The sequence below is a fragment of the Dasypus novemcinctus genome, chromosome 1 (assembly GCF_030445035.2).
Source record: "Dasypus novemcinctus isolate mDasNov1 chromosome 1, mDasNov1.1.hap2, whole genome shotgun sequence".
NCBI classification, from domain to species: Eukaryota; Metazoa; Chordata; class Mammalia; order Cingulata; family Dasypodidae; genus Dasypus; species Dasypus novemcinctus.
Genome location: NC_080673.1, coordinates 68,465,455 through 68,474,763, shown reverse-complemented (window position 1 = coordinate 68,474,763; position 9,309 = coordinate 68,465,455). Strand labels below are relative to the sequence as shown.

Sequence of the window (9,309 nt, the reverse complement as noted above, 5' to 3'; positions counted from 1 at the left end):
AAATTGTTTTGGCTATTTTGGTTCATGTTCCATCCCATATAAATTTTAGAATTACCTTATTGATTCCTAAAAAATTTCCTGCTGGGGTTTTAGTTGGAATTTTATTGAATTAACACATCAGTTTGGGGGAGTTGGCATCTTAATATGAAGGAGTCTTCCAATTCATGAACATGGTATATATCTAATTTTATTTTATTTTATTTTATTTTATTTTTTAAATTTATGTTAGCAGTGGTAGGTTTACAGAAAAATCTGCAGAGAGTATACCACCCCCACCACACATACCCAGTTCCCTATTGTTAGTATTTTGTATTAATTAGTATATTTATTACAATTGATGAACCAATATTATTATAATTTTATTATTAAAGTCCATAGTTTACATGAGAATTTACTCTGTGTTGTACAATTCTATGTTTTTTTAAAAAATAATTTTATTGTGATGACATGTATACAATATACATTTTTCCCATTTTAACCACTTTCAAGTATACAATTCAGTTTTGTTAATTGCATTCACAGTGTTGTGTTACCATTACAACCGCCTATTATCAAAACATATCCTTGGGAAGTGGATGTGGCTCAAGTGATAGAGCTTCCTCCTACCATACGGGAGGACCTGGGTTCGATCCCTGGGGCCTTCTGGTGAAAAAGAAGAGAAAGCGTGCCCACGCAGCAAGCCAGTGCTCACGTGAGTGCCCGTGTGGTGAGCCAGTGCCGCACGCAAGTGAGTCATGCAGCAAGTTGATAACATATAAAAAAAGAGAGATAAGGGGAGAGTCAAGGTGAAGCACAGCAAAAACCAGGAACTGAGGTGGTGCAATTGACAGGGAACCTCTCTCCCCATCAGCGGTCTGCAGGATTGAATCCTAGAAGACAGAAAATGAGAAGACAACACAGACAGCAAAAACAGCAGGGCGGGAGGAGGGGAAGGGAGAAAATAAATAAATCTTTAAAAAAGCAAAAACAAACATGCCCATCATCCCAAACAGAAACTCAGTACACAACAAGCATTGACTCTCCATTCCCAATCCTACCCTCTCCATTTATTTTAAAATTTTAGTTATTTTTATTATTTTATTTCTCCATCCACCCCCACCCCCCCCCCCCCTTGTTTGCACTTGCTGTCTGCTCATTGTGTGCTCATCTTTTTATTTTTAGGAGGCACTAGGAACCAAACCAGGACCTCCCATGTAGGAGGAGGTGCCCTAAAGACTTGAACCACATCCACTCCCACCATTTATTTATTTATTTATTTTAAAGATTTATTTATTTATTTAATCCCCCCCCTCGCCCCTTCCCCGGTTGTCTGTTCTCTGTGTCTATTTGCTGCGTCTTGTTTCTTTGTCCACTTCTGTTGTCGTCAGCTGCACGGGAAGTGTGGGCGGCGCCATTTTGGGGCAGGCTGCACTTTCTTTCGCTCTGGGCGGCTCTCCTTACGGGGTGCACTCCTTGCGCGTGGGGCTCCCCTATGCGGGGACACCCTTGCGTGGCACGGCACTCCTTGTGCGCATCAGCACTACGCATGGGCCAGCTCCACACGGGTCAAGGAGGCCCGGGGTTTGAACCGCGGGCCTCCCATGTGGTAGACGGATGCCCTAACCACTGGGCCAAGTCCGTTTCCCCCACCATTTATTTTTATCTTGTTTGATTTCTTTCATTAGTTTTTATAGTTTTCAGCATAGAGATCCTCCAGTATAATATTAAAATTAACGTCTATGTATTTATCAAATTTTTTTGGTGCTTGTAGCAGTTTAGTATTATTGATGAATTCCAAAAAGAAATATTGGATTATGCTTGTAATCTGATCTGTACCTGGGCATGATTGATAAAAGGCATGGTAAAGAACAGAGTTGAGGGCTTCTGATGTTGGAGTTTTGATGTTGGAGTTTGATGCTGAAGACTTAAGCTGGAGCCCCAGGAAATAAGCTCACAGAGGACAGAGAAGCCAGCCCTGGGTAGAAAGTAACCTTGAACCCAGAGAAAAGTAAGCTCCAGGAACGTAGGAACCCAGCAAGCCTGAACTCTCGCAGACATTGGAGCCATCTTGCTCCAAATAGACTTTGGTGAGGGAAGTAACTTATGCTTTATGACCTGGTATCTGTAGGCTCCTACCCCAAATAAATACCCTTTATAAAAAACAACCCATTTCTGGTATTTTGTATCAGCACCCCTTTGGCTGACTAATACAGTGCTGCAATATATATTTTAAAAATTTTGTCTTCCAATTGTTCAGTGGTAGATATAGTATTATACTGTTTTCGGAGATTAGTAAACTTTAGAATTTCTTCTTTGGAAGAAACAATTTCATCATCAGCATCAGAAGTTTTAACATAATCCTTGCATAGCTCAGCACATTTAGAAGTAAATAAATTAAGTTTCCTCAGTTTTATATTGTTCTCTCCTACTGGCTTCTGAATTATCAGCCGTGTCTATCAAACTTCAAGCATTTGGTTAAACACATTTAAAAATCCGTCCTGTTGCAGTGTTGCAGGGCCTTGTTTTTCATAGCGTAACCTTTGTTACCACACTCATTTCTGAAACCACAAACCTGATTCTCTCCACCAGTGTGCCCTTTATCATCAAGATTTCAATTCAAAGAAACTTCTTTTATAGAATTCAGTTCATTGACTGTTAATTTTATTATTTTCCTGAATAATTACTGCTTCTCTATCATTTAAACTTTTTAAATTGCACATCCTATTTCTTTCAGTTGTATCCTTTCCTTTTTGGAAAATGTGGCAAAAGGTGCAAATTCCTCAGCAGGACTTGGTGCAGAGTCTAAAGAATACTCAGTGCTATGAGTGCTAAGAGAGTTAGTCCCTTTGAACGGGCTAGTGTCCAGATTATCCTTTCCCTGAGGAGTTACGGTTTCCAGTACCGCAAACCCATTTGTTAGACGCTCCGGACAAGAAGGCTTTTCAGCATTACAGCTCTCTAACCACCTGTTTTGATAAGCGACATTTCTATTTGTTCTAAAATCTCCTGTACAGAAACTTTAAGGTGTTCCAATATTCTGTCTCTGCTCCACTATTTTATTTAAATCCGGACATTCCATGCCATCGGTCAAAGTATCTAAAGTTTTTGTTGAAATTATTTCTTTGCTGGTGGTAGAAAGTAAAACATCAGGCTGTCACAGGAGTAGAAAGTACAGCAGTGACGTCCTTCTTGTTACCATTTTAAATGGACTTAAACCTTGCAAGGCTATCTACATTTTCTGAGAAATCATGAATTGGCATAAAGTGGCGTGAAGGTGCAAACTCACCCTTGGGACGGATATAATCTGGTTTATCAAAATCAACAAACCTTACACCAAGAGGGCTGACTTCTGAAAAACCACCAAATTCCCTAAATTCATCATCATCGTCATCCTCGGCAACGGTGTGGGGAGGAGGAGTACGTTCCGACGACGTCCGGCTCCATCGCTCTGCTGCCTTCAAGTAATCACACGCGGCTCACCCAGGACGGCCTCGAAAGCCCGGCTCAGCGCCCGGGAACCCGCTCCTGCCGCGCGGAGCTGCCGGCGGCGGCCCCTGCTCACCACGCCCCCAAGCGGCCGCGCCGCGCCGCGCCCCGCGAGTGCCCCGCGCCGTGGGCCGCATCCCACCGCCTCTGCGCTCCTCCGCCGCTGCCACCGCCTCCACCCGTATTACATAGATAATATTTATTTTTCTATATTGCCTATGTATCCTACAACCTTATTAAATGACCGGATAAGTTCTAGAAGGTTTTTGTAGATTCTTCAAGATGTCCTAAATAGACAATAATGTTTGAAAAGAGAGAACTTTACATTTCTTTTCCGGTTTCTATAACTTCCTTTTCTTGACTTGCTGTATTGGTTCGGCTCTCCAGTACAATGCTGAATGGGAGTTGTACGGCACTTCTTTGCCTCATCCCCGGACTTAGGGGAAAAGTCCCTAATAAGTATCATTTCTAAAATGATATAGTGGTTGAAAGGGAAAGTGTAAGGTCATGTATATGTTTAGAAGGAAAGCTAAAAAATGTAACCTGGGACTGTATAACGTAGTGAAACCTCATGTGAAATATGAATGTGGGTGATGTTGCATATATGACTGTTTTTCTTTGAAACTGAGCAAATGTACATTAATGTTACAAGATGGTATTCATAATACCAGGCATAAATACAACCAAAGCAAATTATGGAGAATAGCATATAGTTATATATTAATAATCTTCCATTAAGGGTAAAAAAAGGAAATATACCAAGTGAAAGAAACTAGACAAAAGTACTGCATATTGTTTGATTCCATCTACACAAAATATAAATGCAAATAAATTAGAGAAATGGAAACAGAATAGCAGTTGTATGGCAGGGGAAGCATAGAGAGATTGAGAAGTGATTGTTAAGGGATAGACTTTAATTTTTGTCTGTTTTTTGCTTTTTATCTTTATTATTATTATTGATAGTGAAAATGCTCTAATAATGATTGAAGTGATGAATGCACAGCTTTGTGATACCAAGTACCATTGATTGTACATTTTGGATAGACTGTATACTTTATTAATAAATATCAATAAAATTGATTTTAAAAAGAAATAGAACATTTGTAGGCACACTTTATCATATTAGGGAAGTTCCCTTTAATTCTAATTTACTGAGAGTATTATTTTTTTTCTAATCATGAATGATATTGAATACTTTCAAATCTATTTTCTGGACCTATTGAGATGATCATATGTTTCTTCTCTAGTCTGTTGATATGATGTATTATATTGATTTATTTTAAAATGTTGTATCAACTTTGCATTCCTGGGATATTTCCTACTTGATCTAATGCATTATCAGAGATAGATTATCTGGATTCAATCTGCTAATATTTTTTGAGGCTTGTTTTATTTTTGTGTCTGTTCATGAGGGATATTTGTATATAATTCACCTTTCTTGAAATTTTTGGTCTGATTTTGTTATCAGGATAATAATACTGTGTAAAATGCTTTGGGAAGTTTGGGAAGTATTTGCTCCTCATTTATTCTCTGGAAGGATTTGTGTGGAATTCATACTATTCCTTCCTTAAATATTTGGTAGAATCCACCTTTAATTTTCTTAGAGGGTGTGACAGTTTGAGATTATTTTTGTGAATCCCAAAAAGAGAATGATTATGTTTGTAAAGGATTCTTCTGGGTGTGATACCCTTTGATTACATTAGATTCAGTTGAGGGGCCCTTGACTAAATTACCTGTTAATATTAGGGCTTTCTTTCAACCACATCAGTAAGATGTGTCTCAGGTTAAGTCTCCATCCCCTTGGTGGACACAAAAAATCATGGAAAGAGAGCGATCTGTCGTTTTTCATCCTGGGCCCTGGGGAGAGATGAGCCACTCACCTGAAAAGTTGCAGCTGGCTTTGGGAAGACAGCCAAGACTGATATAAAAGGCCTGGAAAGAAACGAGCCCTTTGCCAGGAGAGTGAGGAAGTCCTGAGACACAAGCCCTTTGCTGGCCTGCAGCTGAGAAAAAGGAAGTCCAGAGGGGAAGGCTGAACCTTCACAAAGATAAGAGACCATTTTTCGTCAACACATGGCAACTGACTTTGGTGAGAAAGCAACCTTGAGTTGGACTCTTTAGGGCCTTGTAACTGTAAGCTTTTACCCCACATAATTACCTTTAATAAAAGCCAACAGATTTCTGTTACTTTGCATCAGCATCCCTTTGGCTGACTAATATAGGTAACTAAAAGGAAAAAGATATTCTTTCCAAAATCTGCTTCTTATCAAAATTCCTTCCCTCTCACTACTAACACTACTTTCTTTGATTGTCTTACCGGCTGTTAAACTTAGCCACTGTCAAAACTCAGCCACAGATGAAGGATGCACAGATAGACATATTGCACCTTGTGCCTAGAATGGCCCCTGAGACACTGAGGAATAAATATCACCTCCTCAGAACCAAAATTATGGGAATGAGGAATCATTAGAAGCAAATAAAATGTGAGGAGTCCTTTAAAGGAGAGATAAGATGTGATCCACTGCATACTTCAACCATTTTTATACATACCTGCAGATATCCAGGGAGAAAAAGTCAATCGAATCCCTGTAAATGTCTCCTCCTCCCTTTGTTTCCATCCTATTTATCTCCTCTAGTTCTTAGATCAGGGAAACACATTTGAGATTTTTCTTTTTTGTTTATTTAATGTATTTTAGTAGCAAACTTACAAGAACAGCACTGAAGACGGGCAACATTAAAATATGCACTTGGGTGTTGGACAACTTCAGTTAGAAAAGTATAGTGAATAGATGGAATATGCTGTATGATAAAAATACAACAAACACCATTTAGTTGCCACCAATATGAAATTTACTTGTTTTTAAAAAATCCAAGGGAAACGGACTTTGGCCCAGTGGTTAGGGCGTCCGTCTACCACATGGGAGGTCCGCGGTTCAAGCCCCGGGCCTCCTTGACCCGTGTGGAGCTGGCCCATGCGCAGTGCTGATGCGTGCAAGGAGTGACGTGCTACACAGGGGTGTCCCCCGCGTAGGGGAGCCCCACGCGCAAGGAGTGCACCCATAAGGAGAGCCGCCCAGCGCGAAGGAGGGAGCAGCCTGCCGAGGAATGGCGCCGCCCACACTTCCCGTGCCGCTGACGACAACAGAAGCGGACAAAGAAACAGACAAAGAAACAAGACGCAGCAAAAAGACACAGAAAATAGACAACCGGGGGAGGGGAGGGGAATTAAATAAATAAATAAATAAAAATAAATCTTAAAAAAAATAAAAAAATAAAAAAATAAAAAATCCAAATGTTGGATTTTTGTCCAGAAATATTTACATTTTATTTATAGTTGTTTTAAAGTTGAACTGTTGAAAGTTGTTCATTAAAACATTTTGCCTTGCATTAATGTTTTATTTACATTAAAAATTCACATGCAAAAATTTAATTTCTATTACAAATTCATGTACAAATGAAAATGGAAAAACTGCCAATACATGATTTCTTTCCCCTATTTTTCCATTCACAATCATACTTCGGTACCTTCTGATTCAAGGGGAAAAAACATCCTCTAGTGTTCAGAACTACCAATAACAGGAAAGAGAAAAAAAATTATTTTGAGAATGAAATGTTTCCCATCATAGTGAATTCATAAGCATGTTCTCCACATATATGGTGTGCTAACTGAATGTCTTTGGCATAATTGTTACGTGTTTGGCATGGGTAGCACACAGATTGATGTCTTCAAAATGACCAACCAGATAGACCTCACTTGCCTCCTGCAAAACACCAATAGCTGTGCTCTGAAGTGTAGATCTGTTTTGAAGTTCTGAGGAATTTCTTGCACACAGTGGAAAGGAAGTTTGTGAATCAGAAGTTCAATGGACTTCTGGTAACATCTATTGTCACAGAGTGCCACAGTACCAGGCATGTAATGATGAGGTTTCTTCACCCCTCCAGTAGAGAGTGCACTCCTGTAAGTATCTTTTATCACCATTTTCTTCCTGGGGGCTTTACCACCAGTAAATTTGCAGCAATATGCTTTGTACAAGCCATGGTATAGTGACCTCTTTATTTACCCCTTTCTTTTCAGCTGAGCATCATGCATGAGGTGGCACTGGCAAGGGCGCGTGGCAGCAAACACATTTGAGTTTTAACTCCTGTCTTCTTGCTGGTCTGCCTTACAATAAAACTCTTTCTTTCTTTTCTCAAAATCTTGATGTTATAGAATTGGTCTCTGGATTGGGCAGCAAGCCTATTGCTAGGTAATAATTTGGTGACTAAAAAGGGACAGTTCTGAGGTACCGAGACTGACAGGCTGAGGCTCTGTGGTCCTTGGTTGGGTGCACAAACCATCCTCACTGGTGTTGCCACTTTGAACCATTTTTTTTTTCTGGAAGCTAATCAACAAAAGTTTCTACTCCTCCTACTAGTGATCCAGGCCTCTCAGCACTAAATTTTAATTTTGAGGAAATAAACAGCTCTGGCAACAGGTATCTCCAGGGTGAGTTACTTCATATAGTCACCTATGCTTGCCACCTTTTAATGAGAAGTCTCAGATTCTGAAGGAAAAGTCTCCTGTGCTATCATAAAGTGGTAGTCACCAACAGGCAAGATTGGATGAAAGACTGCCTACCACCATAAAGACAATTTCCATGCAATAAGAAGCATTTGGTTGCAGATCAGATGATTAGAGCACAGGTTGTCTGCCAGGTAAAAGAAATATCCCATGCAAGGCACACTATAAAATACATTAGCCCAATCTCCTAAAATATCACTTTAGGGTGTGTGATTTTTATTGCTCACACAGAGAATTATCACATGGGTAATGCTAGTAGCATAATAGACTGCCAATCTTTGGGGTATATTTTACAAAATTGGTATATTTTCAGCTGTGAGTCTATTAGTGTAGCAGTTTGATAATTTTTCTGAATTCCAAAAATAGATATTGGATTATGTTTGTAAACTGGTCTGTTCCTCTGGGCATATTAGATTATATTATCTTCAGAGGTTTCACTCTTATTTGATTAAATTATGATTAGGGCTTTGATTGGACCACTTCAGTAAGACTATGAGTCCCTGCCCCCTTGCTGAGCAAGGGTTCACAGAAAAAGTGACAAGGCAGAGGAGAAAGTTGGAGTTTTGATGTTGGAACCCTGGGAAGTAAACACACAGGAGGGAACACAGGAAAAGAGATGGCTCCGTAGACATGGCAGAGGCCCTGGGAAGAGAGAGTCCTGATCATCTACAGCTGATCTTATGGAGAGAACAGAGCAGCCAGAGCAGCTGTGCCTGGAGAGAAATGAGCTGGGGGAGAGAGACAAGATATCCCAGGTGATATTGGAAGAAGCTGGGACCACAAAGCCTTAAGAGGAAGACAGAGGCTGAACCCTCACAGACACCACTTGCTATCTTGCTCTGTGCTGAAAGTTATTTCTCTTTTTTCATTTCTAAATTTGGGTAATTGTTCTTTCTCCTTTTTTTCTTGGTTAGCAAAGATATATTTTGTTTTGTTTTGTTTTGTTTTTTTTAAAGATTTATTTATTTATTTAATTTCCCCCCTCCCCTGGTTGTCTGTTCTTGGTGTCTATTTGTTGCGTCTTGTTTCTTTGTCTGCTTTTTGTTTCTTTGTCCGCTTCTGTTGTCGTCAGCGGCACGGGAAGTGTGGGCGGCGCCATTCCTGGGCAGGCTGCACTTTCTTTTCACGCTGGGCGGCTTTCCTCACGGGTGCACTCCTTGCGCGTGGGGGCTCCCCCACGCGGGGGACACCCTTGCGTGGCACGGCACTCCTTGCGCGCATCAGCACTGCGCATGGCCAGCTCCACACGGGTCAAGGAGGCCCGGGGTTTGAACCGCGGACCT

General features: G+C 40.4%; 1 pseudogene; it reads right to left on the bottom strand.

Moving 5' to 3' along the window:
- Nucleotides 1-2,183: 2,183 nt before the first annotated feature.
- LOC101426163 (aftiphilin-like) lies at nt 2,184-3,423 on the bottom strand (annotated as a pseudogene).
- Between the last annotated feature and the right edge of the window lie 5,886 nt (nt 3,424-9,309).